We start from the raw sequence: 26,582 nt of genomic DNA on the forward strand, positions 1-26,582 counted from the left end.
CATCTTCTTTCATCTTGAAACAATATGAAGGTACTTCAGAAAGTTCATGGAAAATTAGAATTAAAAGATGGTTAAGTGCAAAACATTTTTTAATTTTGGACCATATATTTATGGATTTTTTATGAGCTTTCTTAAAATACCTCATACTAGTCCACATCTTTGGTCCTGTGTTTTGTAAGGCATAATGTAATCCAGCATTTAACGGTATATCTGAACAAGAAAATAAGTTCATATACTCCTTAAAGAGCTGTAACTGAACTTACAGCAACTCTGTCAACTGTACTAGAAACAAAGCATACCCTCCATTTTCTTCTCAAAGCAAACCAAAATGGTTTTACAAACTGATCCACTAAACTGCTTTGTCTTAAGAAATAATGTCAAGTGGAATTTCCAAATACTACCAATTTCAAAGAGTGGAAGGAGATGATGATAAGCAATCAATTATGTCACAAGCAAGGACATGTCTCCAGGCTGAAATCTGACATACCTGGGTGTGGATAAAGGAATGTTCTTATTTTCCTAAAACTAAAGGTGCATCAATGGATTGCCCTTAATACACACACACACATACATACATATATGTATGTGTATATATATATATATATATATATATATTTAAATTTTTGACAGGCAGAGTGGACAGTGAGAGAGAGAGAGAGAGAGAAAGGTCTTCCTTTTCCATTGGTTCACCCTCCAATGGCCACCGCGGCCGGCGCACCGTGCTGATCCGAAGGCAGGAACCTGGTCTCCCATGCCGGTGCAGGGCCCAAGCACTTGGGCCATCCTCCACTGCACTCCCAGGCCATAGCAGAGAGCTGGACTGGAAGAGGAGCAACCGGGACAGAATCCGGCACCCCAACTGGGACTAGAACCCGGTGTGCCTGCGCCACAGGCGGAGGATTAGCCTATTGAGCTACGGCCGCGCTGGTTGTCCTTAATATTATTTACTAATTTTAAAGTCACTATCTTCTAAAAGTTAATAAAGCAACTAGGAAAATTTTTAAAAAGTATCTTAGTACAAAGAACAGCTTCTGAAATTTGAGTTACTTAACTGTAGAAACAATATATTTAGGAATTATCTTTCACATTTTAATCTAAGAACTTTAAAATGATTCCTTACTAGTTTCAGGGTAAGGAAGAAAAAGGTGGGTTAATTCCCTCTTTTGCGAGATTTACTAAAACCTAGGCTGAAAATTAAACTGTTTTTCTTCTCTTTTAAAAATCATTTAGTAGTATATTAATTATATGACTTGTGTATGTTCCAGACACTTGCTGGAGCAGGAAAAGTAAAGAAATGGATTTTTGTGAGTTTACAGTCTAGGCTACAGATGAAACACTATTTTGTTTCACTTGGTCCATACTGAAATGAATCTGACACGTATCAAGGGCAACAGAATCTGAATAAATGCAGACTGGAAGGGGAGGAGGCAGGCTTGTAAGAGAGGCTGAAATTTGACTTTGGATTTGAAGAATATTGAATCTGTGAAAAAGCAAGGATTTTCCAGGTAATTTAAAAGAGTAAAAGGACCTAAATTTACAGATTGGGCCAACTTCAAAACTAAAATTAAAAATAGATGATTTTCTTTCATTCAAGGGAAAACTGAGTTGAAAATCTGTGAGGAATTACCACTCTAAGCTCAGCAGGCTGGGGGTCTGCAGTAGCACTGTCAAATCAGGAGTTACCCAGACCACAGGAGTCAAGGATTCAATAATGCCTAAAGAAACAGGGAGGCAAAATCTCCTCTCAAATATTCTTTTATTGGCCACTGTTGAACATTTCTTCAGTCCAGTAATAATAAATCTCCAAGACAGAGCTTACACCATGAAACATACCATGAAAAAATGTCTCCCAATGGCCAGTGATGCCATTCTCCATGTTTTATAAAGATGGGGGTACTTCAAAAAGTTTGTGGAAATAGAATTAAAAGGTAAAATTTTTTTGGTGGAAAACATCTTTGGAATCCATGCACATATGAGGTCTTCAAAAAGTCCATGGAAATGTATATCATGAAAAAACTACATGTGGATTGCTCCCCTGCCCCCCAATCAGTTAGTTCACTCCTGGAGAATGGCTTGGGAATAGGCCAGGCTAGAGCCAGAAATGAGGCTGAGTTTAGGTCTTCTACATGGTGGCAGAAGCCCAGCTACTTGTTATTAACCACTGACTCCCAGGGTCTGCATTAGCAGGAATCTGGAATCAAACCCAGGTACCCTTGATGTGGGACTTGTTTATCTTAACCAGTGTCTAAAACACTAGGCTAAACAGCTACTTCCTATCCTCCTCTCCCCATCCCCCACTGCTGGGAACTTTTGGAGCCTCATATTAGTCCTCCAAAACAGCTGTTAGTATGAAAGATAAGCAGTGAGTGGTGTGTGGGTCTCCTGTGGGAGAGGTAAATCTGGACGCAAAATACCATTTCCTTTACTTCTGTACTTGTGAATGAAATAGGGATTTGTAGGGTAGAGTAACAAAGGGTTACTGGCAGCCACAGAACAGCAGCTGACCAAGAGGGAACCACACTTCTGAGTCCCATACGAAGAATGCATAGTTTCCACATGTATGTGCGACTCAGGTAAATGCAGCCTTCCAACAGCAATGGATACCCTGTGAGTACAAACTGGAAACGGTTAAACCAGAAAACCCATTTTCCTCCAGAAGTTTTCACACCAGGAAATTTAAGGAACAAGAACTGCATGGCAAAATTCTTCCTTTACAGTGGTGCTGCTCCCTACCCCTTCTCCCTATAGTTTCCCTGTTGGTAACCAGATTGCAAGCTTAACCACCAACGACCTAGAAAGGGGTATCTTTTGATGCCATCTGGTCCTTTCTTTTCTTGCCTTCATTCTCATGTGACTGGTGGCTCAGGGGCCTCTTGTATGGAGTTGCCAAATCATGGGCTATAAGACTTTGGAAGTAGGAAGGAAGATAAGAGACAAAAGAAGAAAAAGGCTTGGTTTGATTTGAAAGTCCTTATTCACTGAGGAACACACTGCAAGTATCATATAATGATGCTACGTCTCCAAGAAGTAGAAGACTTCAAAGAATACAGACTCATGAAAGGCATGGTTTTGCACCTGATACTGCAAAATTTACAGAACTAGACTTGATGGAAAATAATAAAAATTCTAGCCCCTTGGTCAGTATTTACTTAACCTTTGTTGAACACATAGATACTTTTATTTATTTATATTATTTATTATATATATACACACACACACACACACACATCGGTAGCTCGATAAAAACCCTAAGGATGAAATCTATCCTAAATTAGGGTATTACTAAAGTAAAGTTAGGATTAGACACTGCAGCAGGAGGTGCCCTGAGAGAGAACTGAAGTCTCCTTGCTGAAAGGGAGGAAGCTGGAGAGAGAGATAGGAAAGTACTTTTTATTTTCAAAGACACTTTGAGGTCTGTTTTAAAATGAGATTTAAAAGTGAGTTTTACCCAGGGGAAAAGGCAATTCCCAGCCACTAACCCTTTCAGAAAGAAGGGCCCTATCATAATTACCCACACCTTCAAAAAGGGTAAGCCCCATGTGGGAAAAAGAACAATTAGGGTCTGTTTGGCTTTTATTTTGGTAGATTGGGATCATTTTTCCCTGAAGAAACCAATGCTGCTTTTGATTTCAAACCCTGTAAACTTTGCTGCCAAACTGAAATACCACAGAAGATGGAGGGAAATGATTTTGCTAGAAAAATAGTCCCTCCAAGTAGCTGTGATATTTTCAAGCATAGGCATATCACACACAAACAGCCCATACTTGTGAGGAAAAGAATGCTCTGTCAGGAAAAAAAACCTGCAAGTATCACATAATGGTGTTTTTCAAGTTGTCTTTCAAAACTCTAATCCCCTCGCCTAACAATAAGAAATGTAACCCCTGCCCAGCCCTACAAACCATCCACTGGCTGGTGCCCTTGGAGGCATGGTCCTTCACTGGAACTGGCTTGTCTTTCATTCCTCCACTACAGGATCCCAAGACTTTGCCAACTAACTAAATCAAAATGGAAAACAAATCAAGTGATAGGCACAGGGCTTGTATTTTCTTCTGTTTAATGTTATGCAATGGACTTCGAGTTCTCCCATGAGCCACATACTTCAAAGCTGCAGTGGCTGGTGGCCAGGTTTCCCAACCCCCACACACACTCCCGCACATGACAGCAGCTAGCTGCATAATCCCACACAGTCTACATTCAAAGGTTTTCCCAAAATTTAATCTGTTGAGAATTTTCAGAAAAATCTCCAACGCTACCAAGGAAAAAAAATCTGCTAACTTTTCATATTAAAAAATGGCATTTAAGATGGACCCAGATATATCAAACACATTGTTGCTCATTAATTTCATTTACTAAAACATCTATGATCATATTCTGTTGTTCAGCTTATTTTGTTTTTGAAATACAAAAGTTAGACAATCTTTTCCTATAAAATGGCATGATAATTTCGTTTTACCTACAACTGTTTCTATTATCTGTTTCACAAAAAACAAGCAGACTATGAACTCCCAGGTAGTAATTTGGCAAGTAGCAATCTCCCTAGTGTCAGATATGATTGTGGCAGTCTCAGGACTCCATGACATAAATCAAAACTTAATAGCTAGGACCCTCTTCGCACTTTGCAAAAAGAAATTGTTTTCATTTAATATTCCTCTGAATTGGTACCTTGTAAAATAATAGGAACACCAAGTTTTATAATGAGATTGCAAATCATATAATACCATATATAACACAAATTATTCTGTCATACTGTCAACTGCTGCATGAAAGGGCTCACCTACATAAAAAATCAAATCAGTTGGGATATATGATACTCAATCTTGGAAAACTTTTTAAAACTTTCTCTCAATAAAATCTATGTATTCTTAGGGCAAGCTATGTGTAGCCATAAGGTGCACTTAACACTGAGTTAACACAGATACACAGGATATCTGATGCCAAAAGGTTAAATATGGTTACCCAGATATTTTCCAGAAGCTATCATTTTCTTAAAGATTAGTAAGAAAATATTCTTTTATATAAGGAAGCATAGATACTGCAAAATGTACTTTTTTTTTTTTTTTGGCAGAGTTAGACAGTGAGAGAGAGAGAGTTATAGACAGTGAGTGAGAGAAAAAAAGGTCTTCCTTCCGTTGGTTCACTCCCCTAATGGCCGCTATGGCTGGCGCTGTGCTAATCCGAAGCCAGGAGCCGGGTGTTTCCTCCCAGTCTCCCATGCAGGTGCAGGGACCCAAGCACTTGGGCCATCCTCCGCTGACCTCCTGGGCCACAGCAGAGAGCTGGACTGGAAGAGGAGCAACCAGGACTAGTACCTGGCACCCCAACCGGGACTAGAACCTGGGGTGCCGGCGCCGCAGGCGGAGGATTAGCCAATTGAGCCACAACGCCGGCCACACAATGAACTTTTAAATAAGAGAAGCTTCAAATAAATTTCACATTTCATCTAAATTCCAGACTTTCCACAGAACTTCAGGAATCTATCTTCAAATTGCTAGAGCTAATTACTACAGATACTATTAATCCTTGAAACTTGAGAACATCATTTCTGATTCATGGCTGAGATCACATCTCAATTTTAGAGAAGGAAGAAAGGACAGGAAAGGATAAGAGGGAAAGATTGAGGGACACGGGGAAACAAAGAGGGAGAGATACTTGAGTACAGAGATCTTCAAAAAGTTCATGGAGGGGCCGGTGCTGTGGTGCAGTAGATTAAAGCCGCAGCCTGCAGTGCTGCATCCCATATGGATGCTGGTTCAAGTCCTGGCTGCTGCTCTTCCAATCCAGCTCTCTGCTATGGCCTGGGAAAGCAGTAGAAGGCCCCTGCACCCGTGTGGTAGATCTGGAAGAAAATCCTGACTCTTAGCTTCGGATCAGCTCAGCTCTGGCCATTGCAGTCATTTGGGGAGTGAACCAGTGGATGGAAGACCTCTCTTTCTGGCTCTACTGCTCTATTTCAAATAAATAAAATATTTTTTAATCATGGAAAATACACATTATTTTTAAAACTGCATGGATTCCAGTTTTTGCACCAAAAAAGCATCTTTTGTTTTTTAAAGTTCATTTAATTTGAAAAGCAGATAGAGAGTTGAGATCCTCCATCTGCTGGTTTACTCCCCAAATGATGAAAACAGGTAGGGCTGGGCCAGGCCAAAGACAGGAGCCCAGAACTCAATCCATGTCTTTTATGTGGGTGGCAGGGATCCAACTACTTGAACCATCATGTGCTGCTTCCCAGGGTGCATTTTAGCAAGATGCTGGAATCAGAATAGAACCAGGATTCAAACCCAGCACTCCAATTTGGGATGTGGACACCCCTAAATTGTATCTTAATCACTACATGCCAAACACCCATCCCTAAATTTTTAATTCCATTTTTCCAACAACCTTTATTTTTTCTTTTGCTTTTTTTAAAGACTTATTTATTTAATTGAAAGGCAGAGCTACCGAGAGGCAGAGGCAGAAAGAGAGAGGTCTTCCATCTGATGGTTCACTCCCCAGATGGCGGGGACAGCCAGAGCTGCACCAGTCCAGAACTAGGAGCCAGGAACTTTCTCCAGGTCTTCCATGTGGTTGCAGAGGCCCAAGCTCTTGGGCCATCTTCTACTGCTTTCTCAGGCCATTCCACAGAGCTGTATCAGAAGTGGAGCAGCCGGGACTTAAACCAGCACCCATATGGGATGCCGGCACTGCAGGCTGTGGCTTTACCTGCTACACCACAGCGCCAGCCCCCAAGAAAGAATATTATTTTCTATTAACTGCTATTAATCATTCCTTTACCTGGTTTTACGCACTACACCATGGCGCTGGGCCCCCTACAAACTTTCTAAAGTGCTCTCATATGAGGCCATCATTGTGGCACAGTGTGTAAAGCCACCGCCTGCAATGCTGGCATCCCATATGAGCAACTGGTTTGAGTTCCAGCTGTTCCACTTCGATCCAGATCCCTGCTAATGACCTGAAAAAAGTAGCGGAAGATGGCTGAAGTGTTTGGGTCCCCTTCCACCCATGTGGGAGACCAGTTCCTGGCTGCTGGCTTCCATCTGGCTCTATCCTGGCCATTGCAGCCATCTGGAAAATCAACTAGTGAATGGAAGGTATCTCTGTGTGTCTCTCCTTCTAATGCTTTCAAATAAATACAAAAACCTTAAATAAATAAAGTGCCCCCATACTTAATAAATCAGTGATGACAAATTAGATAAATAAATAAATCAGTGGGGGCTGGTGCTGTGGCATAGTGGGTAAAGCCGCTGCCTGCAGTGCCGGCATCCCATATGGGTAACGGTTCTAGTCCCAGCTGCTCCACTTCCAATCCAGCTCTCTGTTGTGGCCTGGGAGAGCAGTGGAAGATGGCCCACATCCTTGGGCCCCTGCACCCACATGGGAGACCCAGAAGAAGCTCCTGGCTCCTGGCTTCAGATTGGCACAGCTCTGGCCATTGCGGCCATCTTGGAAGTGAACCAGCAGATGGAAAACCTGTCTCTCTGTCTTGCTGCCTCTGCCTCTCTGTAACTCTGCCTTTCACAGTCTTTAAATAAATAAATCAGCAATGACAACACTGTGTCTCAAACTACACAGATTTTATGTAGGCTGAAATTTTATTTAGCCTTTACAACTCAGATATGAAGAGCATGAAGTGCCACTCAGTAACAATGATCATCAGTAAACAATGAGTCCTGCCCTATAAGCCACTGAGCAAGATGCCGTAAAGATTTTAGAAGCTCCCACTTGTAATTTTTCCTGTTGGAGGACTATTATTTGGCCCTTTGCCTATTATTTTAGCCTCATTTCTCACTACTCATACTCTTGCCAACGTCTTTCACAATCAATTTTATTTTTAATTTGAGAGAGAGTGAGAGTGAGTGCACTCCCCCACCTGCTGGTTCACTCTCCAAATGTCTTCAACAGCTGGGACTGGGAGGGGGTAGAAGCCAGGAAGCTGGAATTCAATCCAGGCCTCCCTGTGGGTGGCAGGAACCCAATGACATGAGCCATCACCACTGCCTCCCAGGGCCGCATTAGCTGGAAGCTGGAGTCAGGAGCCAGGGCCAAGTATCAAATCCATGGATAGGTATGGGATGGAGGTATCTTAACCAGTGTCAACCACTGGGCTCAACACCCAACCCCAAATGTTTTTTTATACTTGCCAATTCTCTACTTAGAATGCCCATTTCTCCACTGTCCACCCAATGGGCATCCACGTCATTATTTAGCCCTCAAACTACTGTTTATTCCATGCGACCTTCCTTGCCATACTTAATTTTATTTATTTATTATTTATTTATGAGATGATACTTAATTTTACACTAAAGACACTATATCTTAATTGAGGTTGAATTCATACTTTTAGTCATTTCAGTTTTTACAACACCAAACAAAATGGCACAGTGTGGAGAAGAGACATAGCATGAGGCAGATGTGGCGCAGAGGGTTAAGCTGCCACTTGGAGTGCCTGCATCCCATACTGGAGTGCTGGGATCAAGCCTCACCTCTGCGTCCAGTCCAGCTCCCTGCTACTGCATGGCCTGGAGGCAGCAGATGAGGCCTCAAGTACTTGGGTTCCTGTTACCACATGGAAGACCTGGATGGAGTTCCTGGCTCCAGGAGTTAGCTTGGGCCAAACCCAGCTGTTGTGGGCATTTGGGGAGTGAAACAGAGGATGCGAGATCTCTTTCTACATTCCTCCATCTCTCTGTCACTCCACCTTGCAAGTAAATATATAACTTTTAAAATGAAATATATAACATGATTTCTAGTGGTTATTTCCAATGCTATTTATTTATTTATTTATTTTGACAAGCAGAGTTAGACAGTGAGAGAGAGAGAGAGACAGAGAGAAAGGTCTTCCCTCTGTTGGTTCACCGCCCAAATGGCCGTTACGTCTGGCATGCTGCGCTGATCCGAAGCCAGGAGCCAGGGTGCTTCCTCCTGTCTCCCATGCGGGTGCAGGGCCCAAGCACTTGGGCCATCCTCCACTGCCTTCCCGGGCCACAGCAGAGAGCTGGCCTGGAAGAGGAGCAACTGGAACAGAATCCAGTGCCCCAACCGGGACTAGAACCCGGGTGCTGGCGCTGCAGGCGGAGGATTAGCCTAGTGAGCCGCGGCACCGGCCCCGATGCTTTTTAACTCACCACAGTTAATGTATCAATCAATACAGTTTATTCACTTGCCAGGCCAGACATTTGCCTATGACTGCCAGAATTCTATATATATATATATATATATATATATATATATATATATATATATATGTATATACATATTATATATTTATATATATATTATATATATATATATTTTTTTTTTGGTGCACTGAATGTTGAGATATATCCCAGCATAGCTGTCTACACATAAAGTAACCAACAGTCTCCAACCTAAATGTTGGTTAGAGTCAACCTTTCTTTTAATAGTGAAGTTGAGGTGCTGGTGTTGTGGTGCAGTGGTTTAAGTCACTACTTGCAAAGCCAGCATCCCATACCAAACCGCTGCTCAGCTTTCTGTTCATGTGCTTGGGAAAGCAGCAGATGGCCCAAGTGCTTGGGCCTCTGCCACCCATGACAGAGACTCAGACGGAACTCTGGGCTCCTGGCTTTTTGCCTGGCCCAACCCTGGCCATTGCAGCCATTTGGAGTGAACCAGCAGATGGAAGATCTCTCTCACTTCTGTACTTCTCTCTCTGTAACTCTGCCTTTCAAATAAATCAATAAATTTTTACAAAAAATAGTGAGGTAGAGGGCATTGTAACAGATTGACTTTATCAAACTATTTACAGTGATGGAAGACTAAGACAACAATGCCAAATGAAATTCAAATCAAATTTTTTTACATCACCAATTTCAACTTTCTGACCTTATTAACAGATCTCTTAGCAAGTAGAAAATCTTACCTAACTTAAAAGTAATTTAAGTTTGGCCTCTGTTTCAGTTGTTGTACAAGAAATAGTGATCCCAAATATAATGTCAGGAAGGCAATCAGTACAGAGAAAATAGAAAAGAAAGAATTAGGAAAACCCAAGTATTCAAGGAAAAAGTCTAAAAAGAAATACTCCACAATGCAAGACAGAAACAAAAATTAATAGTTTTTATCCCATCTGACAAATGAGGAACTAGCTAGGCACAGGTTTACAAGATGCCTGGACTGACTGTTGAAGACTGTAGTGCAGAACACATGAACAACTATTTTTGTCATTATCCTGCATTCTCTCTAAGGAAGACTTCACTTCTGACAGCTTCTTCTGGGATGGGGGGGGGGGGCGCACAGGGGAGGTGTGTGGGGAGGGAGAAAGCTCTTATTACAGAGTCAAAGATTCTTCAAGGAAACTTCCACAAGGAACCCAATCTCCAAAGTGATTTAACAGAAATTTCTCATTTACTGTCCATTCTAGGATAAACTTTGTTTCTATGCATACATCTCCCCCTCTTATCTGCTTGTAAGGACTTTTTTTTTTTTAACTTATTCATTCACCATATTTCTTTGGTCACACAAGAACTTTCTGTATTCCAAGTTTTACAAGTCTGGGAAATAGGGCTGCATCACTGGAGAAAACAGTGGCAATTTGTTCTAAATACAAAATAGCTTATTTTCTTTTGGCAACTCTCCAGGGGCCTGAGTGGAAGGAAAGGTTACTCTTCTCTAGAGCGATCAGGCTCTGAACCTGGACTGCTGACAAAACTTAACTGTGGGTAGGAGCATTTAAAAAAAAATCTTTCACATTGATTTGGGAACTGGTTAAAGATTTTTGCCTTATTAAGTTTTTCTACTCTTCAGCCTTTTGTTGGTGTTCATCCCTGTTCTGGCAGCCCCCGCTGGCTGATTTAGTGGTACCAAGGGGCTGAGAAGTGTTGCTGTCCAAAAGAAAAAGCATTCTCTCACAGGGACTGGGAAGGCGATCTGCAACCACAACAGTAGCTACTTGTTAATTTTCTATTTGAAACACAGTGATGTCAATAGTATTGTACCCTGCCAGCCACCATGGGGTAAAGTACATTTTGAAACCAAAACAAACTTCCTACGTGCTGGCAAGTCAGATTTCAGACACAGTGATAACATTCTGTAAGACATTATGCTAGTTTTATAAGCAAAATACACACAATAAAAATTCTTCTACAAGAGTTTAGCTTTCACAGTGTCACTTCTACCCAAAGCCTAGTTTGACTGTTTTATTATAACAGATTATTGTCCAAGATGGCAGAAGGAAATGAAGAAATACTGTTACCAATCTCTAATAAAGTGGTGATCATACATAGCACAAACAGCACCCTTGAAGAATGCTTTATAATGTAACTGTTCATTTAACAACACAAAATGAAAATGGCAAAGTGCCTTTAAAAATGGCCCCACTAATCAGATCTGATTAGTATAATGGCTCATTTCAAAGGGGTGTATTCACTTAGGGGTAAAGATGTGTTTTATGAAATGGAACAAGAACACTCTGGCCTAAGAATTAATGCATCCTGGAAGGTCAATATTCACAATTTGTACTGAGTAAGAGTACCTTGAAATGGTGAACTAAATGATTAAAAGTGGTAACCATGCTTTCTACTGGCAGATGGCAGATGGTTTGGCATTGCTGGACATCTGCCCATTCCGTTAGGCCAGCCAGGAATTATTTTTAAAGTCCAATTTCTGCACAATTTTCCCAAAATCAAGATACAGGGTTTTTAGTTGTTTGATTTTTTTTGGTGAGAAGAGGAATAGAATTGGGGCAGGAAGGGGGTAACAAGGAGCAATAGTTGGCTCTGTGTGTTGTGTGTTGGGGGTCGGAGGGAGGGAAGGGGATTATTGTGAATAACCCTGAGGCAGTCACAGGCCATTTGGAACCTCTGGAAAAACAAAATTCACAGAATTTAAAATATGGCATGGCCTGATAATGACAGAGAGTTAATATTTTCGTATACTTTTTATTTCTAAATTACTTTGGGCTTTGTCTTTCATTATCCTGACCACAATAGGCTCAACTGAGAGTAGTTTGAGAGTTACTTTAGGAGGCAGCCTAACATAACACAACACCTGGCATGCTCTCCTCTGATACAGCAGAAATGATTTCAGGTTGTATTAGTGAACTGACAGCTGAGCACTTACAGGCAGGTAGAAAGTGAACATGCCTTAAGAGCTACTTTACCCTTTAAAACCCTTCTGAAAAGGGAGAGGCGTTCAATAGATTAACAACAATTACAACTGATCTCCTACAAGGTAAATTTTTATCAAGTAAAAGACTGGGTTCAAGTTATGACTATGTTGCAACTATGTGGCTGACTTCTATTTTTATTTGCCTAAATCTTAGTTTTATTCTTCTCTGGAAAAGCCAGAAAAGATCAAATGAGTGAGGAAACATAGCTTGAGTATTTATATGATTGCAGCTGGATACATCACAGATTTCTGACCAGAGACTGCTACACCAGTGCTGTTACACTTTTTCCTTTGTACTGATTTTTTTAATTAACAAGTAAGTTCGTACTTTGATTGCATCAATAGGTCAGGAAAGCATCCCTGAAATTTTATATATAGTTCCATGGACTTGAGAAGGGAGACCCAGGTTGAGGGAACATGTTCCACTTTTGTTACCACTATCAGTAAAAATCCTGACTGTTCTGCAGGGCAGGCTGTGTGGCTCTCTTGCCTGAGTATATTCTGTTAACAAGAACACAACGACCAGTGTTCCAACTAAAGAAGCCAGTAGAGTCTGGAGTTTAAGTGTGCCAACCCTGGCTTCCTTTCCTTCCAGATCCTACAGGATCAAAGTCCTGAAACATCTTTCAGGATCGCCAACAACTCACATCTCACAGAACAAAAGATATAAGAACATCCTTTGAAATGGTAAGAAACAAGACCCAATATATATTCAATATACTTTTTTTTTTTTTAACTTACTTGACAGGTAGAGTTAGACAGTGAGAAAGACAGACAGAGAGAAAGGTCTTCCTTCCATTGATTCACCCCCAAATGGCCGCTACAGCCGGTGCTGTACCAATCGGAAGCCAGGAGCCAGGTGCTTCCTCCTGGTCTCCCATGCGGGTGCAGGCGCCCAATCACCAGGGCCATCTTCCACTGCCTTCCCGGGCCATAGCAGAGAGCTGGACTGGAAGAGGAGCAACAGGGACTAGAACCCGGTGCCCATATGGGATGCCGGCGCCGCAGGTGGAGGATTAGCCAAGTGAGCCCCGGCACCGGCCCCTCAATATATTCTTCTAAAAACACCAATATTTCTTGAACACTGCAAGACAGCAAACCCACACTCCCTCATTAATCTCACTTAATACATGTAGAAATATACTCCAGAGTTCTAAGAAATCAGTAACATCAAATTGTCTTCTCTGTCACCAAAACAGTAGTTTTGCAAAGTCGTTCAGCTCTGTCTAGATTGTGTTATGTTTACAAATGTTTTAACTGCAGAGAAGGAATTTCTATTTAAAAAGAGTCTTGCTTAGGAGACTGGATTTTTTTTCTTTTTTCTTTTTTTTTTTTTTTTTACAGCTTTGCTAAAGACAAGCTGTTCTGTAAAGGAATTATTGTGAATCAGGGTAGAATAAAGAGAATCAAGACAGAAAAATCATATGGACATTACAATTACAGAGCTAAATGCCACAACTGGTTATACCAATAGTCCGGATGCCAGAGTTCTTCTTTCAGTGACATTAATGAATGGCTGAGGAAAACTGATGGCTGTCCTGCATGACAAGGACCTATATATTACAGAAACATACATGTTCTTACTAAGCCTAATTAGCAACATTATCAAAGAACTGAACTAAACTTGGTTTGATTTTCTTTTCCTTTTTTATTAGAGTAATAGTAAGTCCCTTCTACCTGTATTGTATTAAGTAGGGCTTTTTTTTTTTTTTTCCTATTTCTCCTTCAAGCTTCAAAGGGGACCACGCTTCCTAATTTTAGTGATTATGATTTTGGTAAAGAAATCTAAGTGTACTTTTTCTTAATTTCCATATCTCCCTCTTATCCTAATTGAGCCATTGCCTTTCCAGATGAGAAAGCCTGTATCTTTCTCATTTAATTTCAGGTTATTTCAAAGACAGCTTTGCTGTAATTACTTCAGGATAAAAATATTGGGAAATAAGGCATTCTATGAAAAATAAGATCTGTGTTATGACTTAAAATACTTTTATCAACTTTAGTTGTTTTTAAAAATTATTTTGAGAGGCAAGGGAAATGAGGGGAGCCGAGAGAATGGCAGGCAGACACATAACACACACACACAGCTTCTATCCATTGGCTCACTTCTCAAATGCCCACAACATGGCCCAAGTTGGGGACCCAGAACTCAATGCAGGTCTCCCATGTGGGCAACAGTCATCCAATTACTTGAGCCATCACCACTATCTCTTGGTCTACATTAGCAGGAAGCTGGAGGCAGGAGCAGAGTTGGGTATCAAGCCTAGGCACTCCAAAATAGGATACTGGCATTTTAACCATGAGACCAAACATCCACCCCTCAATTTCAGTTTTTAGGGAAGCTCAAAGAAACAGGATGAGGGATGAAATTTTTAAAAATAAAAAAAAAATCTGATACCCTAGAGTAGGCAGAAAGTTTTAAAAAAAAAAAAAATTTTTTTTTTTTTTTTGACAGGAAGAGTTAGAGAGAGAGACAGGTCTTCCCTCCACTGGTTCACCCCCCAAATGGCCACCACGGCCGGCGCGCTGCCGATCTGAAGCCAGGAGCCAGGTGCCTCCCCCTACCCCCAGTCTCCCACGCAGGTGCAGGGCCCAAGCACCTGGGCCATCCTCCACCGGCCTCCCGGGCCATAGCAGAGAGCTGGACTGGAAGAGGAGCAACCAGGACCAGAACCCGGGGTGCCAGCACCACAGGTGGAGGATTAGTCAAGCGAGCTGCGGTGCCAACCGAAAGTTTTAAAAGATAAGACTTCCCATGTAATCACCCTTTTTTTTTTTTTTTAAAGATGGTGGGATTGTGTGATTTCAATTTTTAGGAGGGGTAATTTTTTTTTTTTTTTTTTTTTTGACAGGCAGAGTGGATAGTGAGAGAGAGACAGAGAGAAAGGTCTTCCTTTTTGCCATTGGTTCACCCTCCAATGGCCTCTGCGGCCGGCGCATCGTGCTGATCCGAAGCCAGGAGCCAGGTGCTTCTCCTGGTTTCCCATGTTGGTGCAGGGCCCAAGCACTTGGGCCATCCTCCACTGCCTTCCCGGGCTATAGCAGAGAGCTGGCCTGGAAGAGGGGTAAACGGGATAGAATCCGGCACCCCAACCGGGACTAGAACCCGGTGTGCCGGCGCCGCAAGGCAGAGGATTAGCCTGTTGAGCCACGGCACCGGCCAGGAGGGGTAATTTTTTTTAAAGACATTTATTTGAAAGGCAGAGTTACAGAGAGGCAGATGTAGAGACAGAGAGAGAGGTCTTCCATCCACTGGTTCTCTCTCCAAATGGCCGCAACAGCTGGAGCTGGGCTGATCTGAAGCCAGGAGCCTGCAGCTTCTTCTGGGTCCCCCATGTCAGTGCAGGAGCCCAAGGACTTGGCCCATTCTCGACTGCTTTCCCAGGCACATTAGCAGAGGAGCTGGATCGGAAGTGGAGCAGCCAGGACTGGCACCCATAAAGGATGCTGGCACTGCAGGCTGCAGCTTCACCTGCTAAGCCACAGCGCTGGCTCCAATCATCCTTGAAAAGAAAAAAATTTTACTTGAAAGGCAGAGTGAGAGAGACAGAGTTAGAGCTAGAGAGAAAGACTGTTCATCTGCAAATGAGTGCAACAACCAAGGTGGGGCCAGGCTGAAGCCAGCAGCCAGAGCTACATCTCAGTCTCCCACGTGGTGGGAAGGACCCCTTGTACTGGGCCCTCTTCTGCTGTTTTCTGTGGTGCATCAGTTGGGAACTGAGGAGAAGCAAAGCAGCCAGGATTCAAACCAGCCCTCTGATTTGGGATGCTGGAGTTTCAAGCATCACTGGCTTAACCCGCTACACCACAATGCTAGCACCTCCCTGCAACCATCTTGTTTGGGTTCTTTTTTAAAGGATAATCTGAGAAGCACTCAAATAAAATGAGGTATAAGCAGAAGTACACGATTTCAGAAATTACTAGGCTCTTTATCATCTAGGTCTTTGTAGATTAAAATTAACATCTACAACAGTACTCCAGAATGGAATCTAAGACTTTCTGGAGCACCAAGGAAAAGAATTTCCAGCTATCCTTATTTTCCCAGGAGCTGTGCAGACTGATCTGTCCCAACTGAAGTTTTTGGCTGTTTTCACAAGACAGTAAAGGAACATTCACCAACACTACCACTACACAAAGATGGAGCAGCACAGTGAGCAGTCCTTCATAGGAGAGGCACAGTCATGAAAAGGACCCTGTATTTTAGCTATCACCGAGACACACTGGGAAAGCTACTATAAATTAAAGGAGTACGAAGGCTGTATCACATTTTCTAAATGTACTCTTGGGCTCTTATCTATATTATCTATGCCAAAAACTGCAAATTTCCTTTGACCCCAGAATAACTGGCAAACTTAATGACTAAAAAAACAAAGATTCAGATGAAGCATTTTTCCTGAAAGCCCCCTCAAACCTACTGAAAATATGCTAAAACCAATTTTGGCAAGCTACAAAGAACCATGCCCATCACAGGTTCATTCATGACTAAGCTGTTCATACTATCTTCAGTCCACGATAACTCCCTGCAATGAGTTTACCTCAACTTCCATCCAGGACACACACAACTTAGCATTTAATTATACACTGCACATAGGGGCTTTATAATAGTACCCTTTGTCTTCTACCTACTTAGACTGTACACTCTCCAAAACAGGGTCCAGGACTTCTGCTTCTTTCATCCAATTCCCAGTGCCTAACACACAGTTGATGTCTGATAAGTATTTGCAAATATCTTTAGGATTCCTTTGTCAGTGCCAGAACTAAGCTCTTTGTTCAAATGGACTCCCATTTCCATCAAAGATTTCAAATAAAAAAGTACAATCCTGGGGTGGGCATCTAACCTGATAGTGAAGATGCCCATTAGAGTACCTGGCTCTAATTCCCAGCTCTGGCTCCTGGATCCACCTTCCAACTAATGTAGACCCTGGAAGGCAGAAGTGATGATTCAGGTAACTGGGTTCCTGCAACCCACAGGGGAGACCTGGATTGTGTGTCCAGCTCTCAGCTTTGGCCTCAGCCCCAGCTCCAGCTATTAGACATCTGGAGAGTCAACCAGCAAGTGGAAGCTCTGACGCATGTGCACTTACACTCCCTCGCTCTCTCATTCTGCCTCTCAAATAATTTTACTTAAAAAATACATGCTTTTAGGGACCAGTGCTGTGGTGTAGTGGGTAAGGCCGCCACCTGCAGTGCCGGCATCTAAAATGGGCGCCAGTTTAAGTCCTGGCTGCCCCACTTCCGATCCAGGTCTCTGCTATCACCTGGGAAAGCAGGAGAAGATGGCCCAAGTCCTTGGGCCCCTACACCCATGTGGGAGACATGGAGGAAGCTCCTGGCTCCTGGGTGCATGGAGGTCCAGCCATCGCAGCTCCGACCATTGTGGCCACTCTGGGGAATGAACCATCAGATGGAAGACCCCTCTTTCTCTCTGCTTCTGCCTCTGCCTCTCTGTAACTCTGCCTTTCCAATAAATAAATAAATCTTTTAAAAAAGAGAGAGAGAAAAAGAAAAACAGCAAATCTTCTAAAGAAAAAAATGTTCTTGGGGTTAATGGTGTATAAGACTATTAAGAAACATTAGGGGGCCAGCGCTGTGGCTCCATAGGCTAATCATCCACCTGCAGTGCCGGAATCCCATATGGGCGCTGGTTCTAGTCCCAGCTGCCCCTTTTCCAATCCAGCTCTTTGCTATGGCCTGGGAAAGCAGTGGAGGATGGCCCTAGTGCTTGGGCCTCTGCACCTGCATGGGAGACCGGGAAGAAGCACCTGGCTTCAGAGGGGCGCAGCTTCGGCTGTTGCGGCAATTTAGGGAGTGACCCAATGGAAGGAAGACCTTTCTCTCTGTCTCTCCCTCTCACTGTCTGTAACTCTGCCTCTCAAATAAATAAATAAAATTAAAAAAAAAAACAAAACACTAGCATATGTATCTAACCATTATCCATTATTTATAAATCATCTTGCACTAATATTCAAAGAAAGTTCAAAACAAATCCTAAATTTTCAAGATAAAACCATCAAAGAAATTTGAGACATAAATTTTCAACACATTTCCTTGTTAATGCACCTAAAAATGCAAAGGGCCAGGGAGAAACAACAGGTGGAAAGAAAGGCCAAATTATATTTTATTGGAAAAAGTAAAACTGCTGCCAAAAGATTAATTCTTAACTATTGTTTATTCCTAACCATTGTTGGACCTGTGCTAGCATCCCTCTGAGGCTCAAAGCTCTATCAAAAATGCTGAGTAAGCTTTGATTAACCTTCACTTGCCAAAAAGGGTAAGTCCATCTCTTAAGATTCTCTGCTTTTTAAAATAATATTTCTTATTCTATTTGAAAGGCAAAGAGAGACAAAGAGAAAGAGATCGTGTATTTGCTGGTTCGCTCCCCAAACGCCCACAACAGCGGGGGTTTGCCTAGACCACCAGGAGCCTACAACACATGGGTGGCAGTGACCTAATTCTGAGCCGTCATCTGCTGCTTCTCAGGGTGCACCTTAACAGGAGGCTGGGATCACAACTCAAATCTGGGACGTGGGCATCCCATGCAACATCTTCATGGCTGCACTGGACTCCTGCCCCGAGACAGGTCCACTCTGCGAATCAGAGTACTTTTCCATGCTCAATCTAAAAAATCCTAGGTAGAAGCAGAATATAGTTCTTACACCATTTCCAAAGAAGTTTCTCTAATATTAGAGGACCACCATTTAAAAATTGGTTTAAATTAAAACACTAACCAGCATTACTTTAAGCTAATGCTTAAAAAAACACATTTTTTCTATTCCATTCAAATATTATTACTAAGTACTGCTGACTACAATTTATAAGTGAAAGGAATTTTATTAAAACAAAGTCTAAGGCCAAATAAAATTCATAGACTTATAGGAAAATTCCTATTAACTATCAGGAGTAAATTCAACTACCTAAGAAATATTTCTTTAGATGAAAAATTAAATTATCAAGAAAAATGGAAAAAAAATCAACCACCAATATCTTTCTTTCTAAGCACAGCAGATCAGGACTGCTTAAACGACTATTCTCTACATTGCTAATAAAATATTCAAAAGAGCAAGAACAACTTCCAATATATCATAAATTCAATAAAATAGTTACAGATCACTTCCTATTTAATAAACTCTTGTTATCTCTATCTCAGTTACTTTGCAGCTTTCAAATAAGTCAAACTTGTATAACTGCTTTTTTAGACATGTATGTTTACATACATGTAAACATGTATGTAAAAATGTAAATATGTGGCCAGTGCCGTGGCTCAGTTGGCTCATCCTCCACCTGCAGTGCTGGTACCCTGGGTTCTGGTCCCGGTTGGGGCGCCGGATTCTGTCCTGGTTGCTCCTCTTCCATCCCAGCTCTCTGCTGTGGCCCGGGGAAGGCAGTGAAGGATGGCTCAGGTGCTTGGGCCCTGCACCCACACTGGGCGGGGGGGGAACCTTTCTCTTTTTTTTGACAGGCAGAGGTAGACAGTGAGAGAGAGACAGAGAGAAAGGTCTTCACCCCCCAACTGGGTCTAGAACCCGGGGTGCCGGCGCCGCAGGCAGAGGATTAGCCAAGTAAACCGTGGCGCCGGCCCTCTCTGTCTCTCTTTCTCTCACTGTCTAACTCTGCCTGTCAAAAAAAAAAAAAAAAAGTAAAGATGTATGAGAGTACTTCCAAAAGTTCATAGAAAATGGAATTAAAAGATGTGCTATTAAAAATTTTTTTTTGAAATTCATGCACATGGGGCCTGTGCTGTGATGTACTGGGTAAAAGCCACCGCCTGCAGTACCAGCATCCCATATGGGTGCCAGTTTGAGTCCAAGCTGCTCCACTTCTGATCCAGCTCTCTGCTATAGCCTGGGAAAGCAGTGGAGGATGGCCCAAGTCCTTAGGGCCCTGCACACACGTGGGAAGACCCAGAAGAAGCTCCTGGCTCCTGGCTTTGGATCGCTGCAGCTGCAGTCATTGCAGCCAATTGTGGAGTGAACCAGCGGAAGGAAGACCTCTCTCTGCCTCTCCTACTCTTTCTCTGTAACTCTAACTCTCAAATAAATAAATAAATCTTTAAAAAAAATCCATGCGTACAAAAGGTCTTCAAAAATTCTGTGAAAACCACGTTTTAGAAAAATAATATGCATGGGCTTTAAAAATTTGTTACACCAAAATAAAAATAACTTTTAATTCCATTTTCTATGAATTTTATGAAGTACTGTCAAATATATGTATATATTATACACTTATACCTTAAACTCACATTTTTTTTTACTATCAAGAGGCATAGAGCAAAAGAGACAGATGGACAGACAGATGTGGTGGTTCACTTCTTGAATGCCTACATTGCCAAGGTTAGGCCAGGCAGAAGCCAGGAACTGGGAACTCAATGACTAGTTCTCCCACATGGGGGACAAGGACCAAGCTACTTGAGCCATCACCTGCTGCCTCCAAGGACTGGGTAAGTTGGAAGCTGCAACTGGGAGCCAAAACCAAGACCCAAACTCTGGTACTCTGATACAGGGTTCAGACACCTTAACCACTAGGCCAATGCCCATTACGTAAGAATGACTGCAGATGAATACACATAAGGACCAACCGGCTGGCTCAGTAACAGTCTCTAAACAGCATTTATGGAAATTCACAGCATCTTGTGTTTTCCTTTGTTTAAACAGGGAAGACTTTTACTTTTTATTTTTTAAAAATATTTATTTATTTACTTATTTGGGGGGGGGGGTGGAGAGAGAGAGAGAGAGAGGTCTTCCATCCACTGGTTCACTCCTCAAATGGTTGCAACAGCCAGAGCTAGGCCAATCCAAAGCCAGGAGCCTGGAGCTTCTTCCAGGTCTCCAACATGGGTGCAGGGGCCCTAGGACCTGGACCATCTTATACTGCTTTCCCAGGCCATAGCAGAGAGCTGGATCAAAAGTGGAACAGCCAGGACTCAAACTGGCACCCATATGGGATGCTGGCACTGCAGGCGGCAGCTTTACCTGCTACACCACAGTGCCGGCCCCCTATGTTTTCTTAAAGCCGTTAAATTCTAAACTAAGAGACATTAGCTTTCCAAAAAAGAATAAGTCTTCCAAGGCCCAATCCAAGAACACTGTTCCAGCTGATCATGGAAACTTCCAGGAAAGACTATTTGTTTAAGGCCGGTGCTGTGGCGCAGCAGGTTAAAGCCCTGGCCTGAAGCACCGGCATCCCATATGGGCGCCGGTTCTGGTCCTGGCTGCTCCTCTTCCAATACAGCTCTCTGTCATGGCCTGGGAAAGCAGTAGGAGATGACCCAAGTCCTTGGGCCCCTGCACCTAGTGGGAGACCCAGAAGAAGCTCTTGGCTCCTGGCTTCAGATTGGCGCAGCTCCTGCCCTTGCAGCCATTTGGGGAGTGAACCAGCGGAAGGAAGACCTCTCTGTCTCTATCTCTCTCTGTAACTCTGTCTTTCAAATAAATAAAATAAATCTTTAAAAAAAAAAAAGAAAGACTATTTGTTTAAAAAATTCCACAGGCTTTTAAATGATTACAAATTAAATAGCTATGAGAATAAACCAAGTTACAAAAAATGAAAAGCAAAATAGGATTAACAAACTGCAGGTGAAAGTCACAGAAGAGTCTACTCCAGATGCCGGTGCAAATTTAATAAGATGTTAATGTCAAATAATACCACTACATAGAAAGAACAGGTGAGAACACATCAAAGGCAGAACACATAAATTCCAAATATTTTGAAGAAAATTTTTATAATCACAAAAAAGATCTTGTCGTAGTTTCTATGGTATTCATAGTAAAATGTTAAGTTACAATGGAGTTTCCTGGTCTGCTGTACCAATTCAAATACAGAAAAGAATGTACCTTCACTTGTAAAACCATACACTCAAGCGGCACCTTCCCTTGGTACAACTCCAGCAGAGGTCCGTTATGTAGCACAATCACCCCGTATTTCCTAAGTGGGTCATATTACCTAGAACATCCTATGGGAACAAACTGTCCTCTCTGGAGCAGGAATGGAGAACAAAACTAGTTTCTTTGAAAAGTAAAGATATTTTCAAGGTAGCAAACATCTCACTATGTGCCATCCTAAAGTATTTTCTAACAAGCGACAGGTTTCATGGGAGAAAAAAAAAAGTACAGCTATTTATTTGTCTTGGCATTCAGCTTTTCTCTCTTCATCTACAAAAGGTGCAAATATGGCCTGCATCGAAATGTTCCTTGCTAACTGAGTAACTGTTACATGGCTGTCAGATACAAGGATGAACAGTTACAGCCTCTGTCTTCAAGTAATGTGCAAGATCTAGAAAGGATATAAATGATCCAGAAAGGAGAGAAACCACAGGATAGTGTCAGTAAAAATTCATGTAAGTGACACAGTGAGTCTCAGGAATTTAAAGGAGAAATCACTTTGGATACTTAGGAAAGGCTTTGTGAAAAATACATATTTTAACTATGCCTTGAAGGTGTTGTAAAAAAGCGCTAGTCTGGAAATTAGAAAACCTAAAGTTCTTGTTCCAGCTTTGTTATTACCAGTTTTGTGGAGCACATAACACAGAAAGACTTAGCTTTGAGTACTAGAATATTTGATTTTCTAATGCCCTTTCTTTAAAAAAAAATATTTTTTTATTTTTAAAAGCTTTATTTATTTATTTATTTGAAAGAGTTTCACAGAGAGAGGAGAGGCAGAGAGAGAGAGAGAGAGAGAGAGAGAGAGAGAGAGAGAGGGGTCTTCCATCTGATGGTTCATTCCCCAACTGGCTGCAACGCCCGGAGCTATGCCAATCTGAAGCCAGGAGCCAAGAGCTTCCTCCGGGTCTCCCACATGGGTACAGGGGCCCAAGGACTTGGGCCATCTTCTACTGCTTTCCCAGGCCATAGCAGAAAGCTGGATCAGAAGAGGAGCAGCTGGGACTAGAAACGACGCGCGTATGGGATGCCGGCGCTTCAGGCCAGGGCGTTAACCTGCTGCACCACAGCGCCAGCCCCAATTTTTTTTTTTTTTTTTTTTTAACATTTATTTATTTGAGAGGCAGAGTTACAGAGAATGGGAGGGACAAGATCTTCCATCTGTTGGTTCACTCTCCAAATGGCCACAACAGCTGGAACTGAGCCAACGCCAAGCCAGGAACCAGGAGCATCCTCCAGGTCTCCCATGTGGATGCAGGGGCCCAAGCACATGGGCCATCTTCTACTGCTTTCCCAGGCCATAGCAGAGGGATGGATTGGGAAGTGGAGCAGCTAGGACTCAAACTGGTACCCATATGGGATGCTGGCACCGCAGGCAGAGGCTTAGCCTGCTACGCCACATCACCAGCTCCTCACTTACTATCTTTTAAAAATATTTAATAAATCCATAAGCTATATGTTCTTGCTACAAAAATTTTAAAAATATAATCAACATCATAGATTGCCTTTGAATCTCTCTTCTCCCAAATTTATCAGTCTGACACATCTTTTTTGACCTTTCTCAATGCATTTACATACACATCTTTGTACACATGGAAATATACAATCTGTTATTTTGAACACAAATGAGATCACCCTGAAAACATTATTTTGTAATTTGCTTTTAAAATTTAACATGTCTTGGAATTCTCTCCACATATATATACACAAACTTACATTATACTTTTTTCTGCTACAAGGTACAATGTGTCTTTTATTTAACTATTCTCTTATTCACAAAAATTCAGATTTCTTCTAATTTTTGGCTTTTATAACACTGGTTATTCTTGTTCATGCCTTTCTGTGCATGACTAGAAGTTCAAAAGGGGACACAGTATAGTCACTGAATCTGAGTCAAAGGTTTAAAGATAGAAAATACAGGGGAAGAAAAACAGGCTCAAACTAGAAATCCACATTTTCAGTAAAGTAAGAAATTAAGGGGCCGGCGCTGTGGTGCAGCAGGTTAATGCCTTGGCCTGAAGTGCCTGTATCCTATTTGGGCATTGGTTGGAGACCCGGCTGCTCCACTTCCGATCTAGCTCTCTGCTATGGCCTGGGAAAGCAGTGGAGGATGGCCCAAGTCCTTGGGCCCCTGCACCCATGTGGGAGACGTGGAAGAGGCTCCTGGCTCCTGGCTTCAGATTGGCGCAGCTCCAGCACTTGCGGCCGGTTGGGGAATACCATTGGATGGAGGACCTCTTTCTCTCTTTCCCTGCCTCTCCTCTTTCTGTGTAACTCTGACTTTAAAATAAATATTTTAAAAAAAAGAAATTAAGAGTTACAATAACATACTGATACCTTTTTTTATTTTTTATTTTTTTGACAGGCAGAGTGGACAGTGAGAGAGAGACAGAGAGAAAGGTCTTCCTTTTGCTGTTGGTTCACCCTCCAATGGCCGCCGCATCGCGCTGATCCAAAGCCAGGAGCCAGGTGCTTTTCCTAGTCTCCCATGCGGGTGCAGGGCCCAAGGACTTGGGCCATCCTCCACTGCCTTCCTGGGCCATAGCAGAGAGCTGGCCTGGAAGAGGGGCAACCGGGACAGAATCCAGCGCCCCGACTGGGACTAGAACCTGATGTGCCAGTGCCGCAGGCGGAGGATTAGCCTATTGAGCCATGGCGCCAGCCAATACTGATACCTTTAGAGCAGGAGATAGGAGGTACAAGTCCTTCCCATCAGTTTAAAAGCTAGATCAGAGAGTGAAAAATGGGATTTGGTTCTTGAAATCTTGGGATTTTTTTTTTTTTTTAGTAGAAGAAAGCTTTTGTTTGTTTTAAAGAGCCAGCACTGGCAAGTTTTTGGTTTTTTTTTGTTTGTTTGTTTTGAATATTTATTTTTTACTTGAAAGTCAGAGTTACACAGAGAAAGGAGGAGAGGCAGGGAGTGAGAGACATCTTCCATCTGCTCGTTCACTCCCCAGATGGCCACAATGGCCAGAGCTGCGCCGATCTGAAGCCAGGAGCCAGGAGATTCTTCCAGGTCTCCCATGTAGGTGTAGGGGCCCAAGGAGTTGGGCCATCTTTTACTGCTTTCCTAGGCCATAGCAGAGAGCTGGACCGGAAGTGGAGCACCTGCGACTCGAACCAGCGCCCATATGGATGTTGGCACTGCCGGTGGCGGCTTTACCCGCGACGCCACGAAGAAATCTTAAAAATCACTCAATTGGGGGCTGGCATTGTGCAGAGGTTAAGCCTCTACCTGTTAACGCTGGCACCCCCTACTGGCGCTGGTTTGAGTCCCAGCTGCTACATTTCCAATCCAGCTCCCTGCTAATGCACCTGGGAAAGCAGTGGAATTTGGCTCAAGTGCTTGAGCCCCTTGCATCCACATGGGAGACCCGTAAGAAGCTCTGGGCTCCTAGCTAAAGCCTGGCCCAGCGGCTAGCTGTGGAGTGAACCAGTGGATGGAAGCTTTCTTTTCTCTCTCTCTCTCCTTCCCTCTCTGTATCTCTGCCTTTCAAATAAATAAAAAATAAATCTGTTTTTAAAAAATCAATCTTACTGCCTGCTACAGAACCAGAAGCCCTGTCCATAGCTAGAATGTAACTTGGTGACCCCTGTCTTTGTGCTTCTGCCCTACACTGTTGGCAGGGTAAAAAAAAATTGATAAAAGTCACTAAAAAAATAAAACACAAAACTGCAACAGGGAGGCAACAACAAGAAGTAAGAATGCTCAATCCATATGAGGTAGCAATTAAAAACCACACAAATCTGTAATGGACCAGTCAGTACAGCTCTAATTTCCAGTAACCCTTAGCAACTCTCAAAATGAAAAAAATAGTGGAAATGTCCCAGAATTAGGAAAGGGCTTGGTAAACTGTCAAAGCAATGAAGCCATTATTGAAAAGCCATTTTTATTATCTATATAGTAAGAACAAAGATTTCAAATATTGACCTGATTATTTACAAATATGTACATGAGCTAAACTGTCTTTCCTTGTTTTGAACAACAGCAGTGTGACTGCTATAGCATAGCCCATCTAGTGATCACAGGGGCAATTAGAGTGACTTGATCAGATGCAGCAATACCTCCACTTACAAAGTATCCAGGAGCCACAATAATGACATAGAGTTTAACCTGTTAAATTTCCTTACCAGTCAGTGATAAGTAGTTTTTCTAAAAGGACAAGGTCCTGAATTTAAATTTTAGAATTCATATCTATATTCATCTACATTTATGTATACATATATAGGCAGCTTTGAGGAATGTGTGTATAGCATATTCACACAAACATATGCTGCTTAGGGAAACTTCTAGTTTTGTACAAGTATTTCCTACTTATCAAAGTACATCACTATAAAATAAGACTTTATCATTATAACTACAGAACCATGCATGACAAATATCTTTAGATATTTTTTAAAGTACCAAATTTTAAATGAAGTGAGGTTTTAAGCTGACTTGTTCATCTATTCTTTAACTGTGTGTGTTGGGAGAGTTACAAATGTACATAGGTAACACATATGTATGTATGTATTTAAGGGAAAATGCGTCAAAGAGCAGAATAACAATTAACTTTCCAATACACTCATAAATACTGAACTTGGAGC

The 26,582-nt window shown here is 42.2% G+C and overlaps 1 protein-coding gene across 3 annotated transcripts in view; it reads right to left on the bottom strand.

Annotated features, from left to right (window-relative positions):
* Positions 1-26,582, bottom strand: part of MXI1 (MAX interactor 1, dimerization protein) — a 90,603-nt gene that overhangs the window by 7,910 nt on the left and 56,111 nt on the right. The window lies entirely within an intron of this gene.

The sequence above is a fragment of the Lepus europaeus genome, chromosome 17 (assembly GCF_033115175.1).
Source record: "Lepus europaeus isolate LE1 chromosome 17, mLepTim1.pri, whole genome shotgun sequence".
Taxonomy (NCBI): domain Eukaryota; kingdom Metazoa; phylum Chordata; class Mammalia; order Lagomorpha; family Leporidae; genus Lepus; species Lepus europaeus.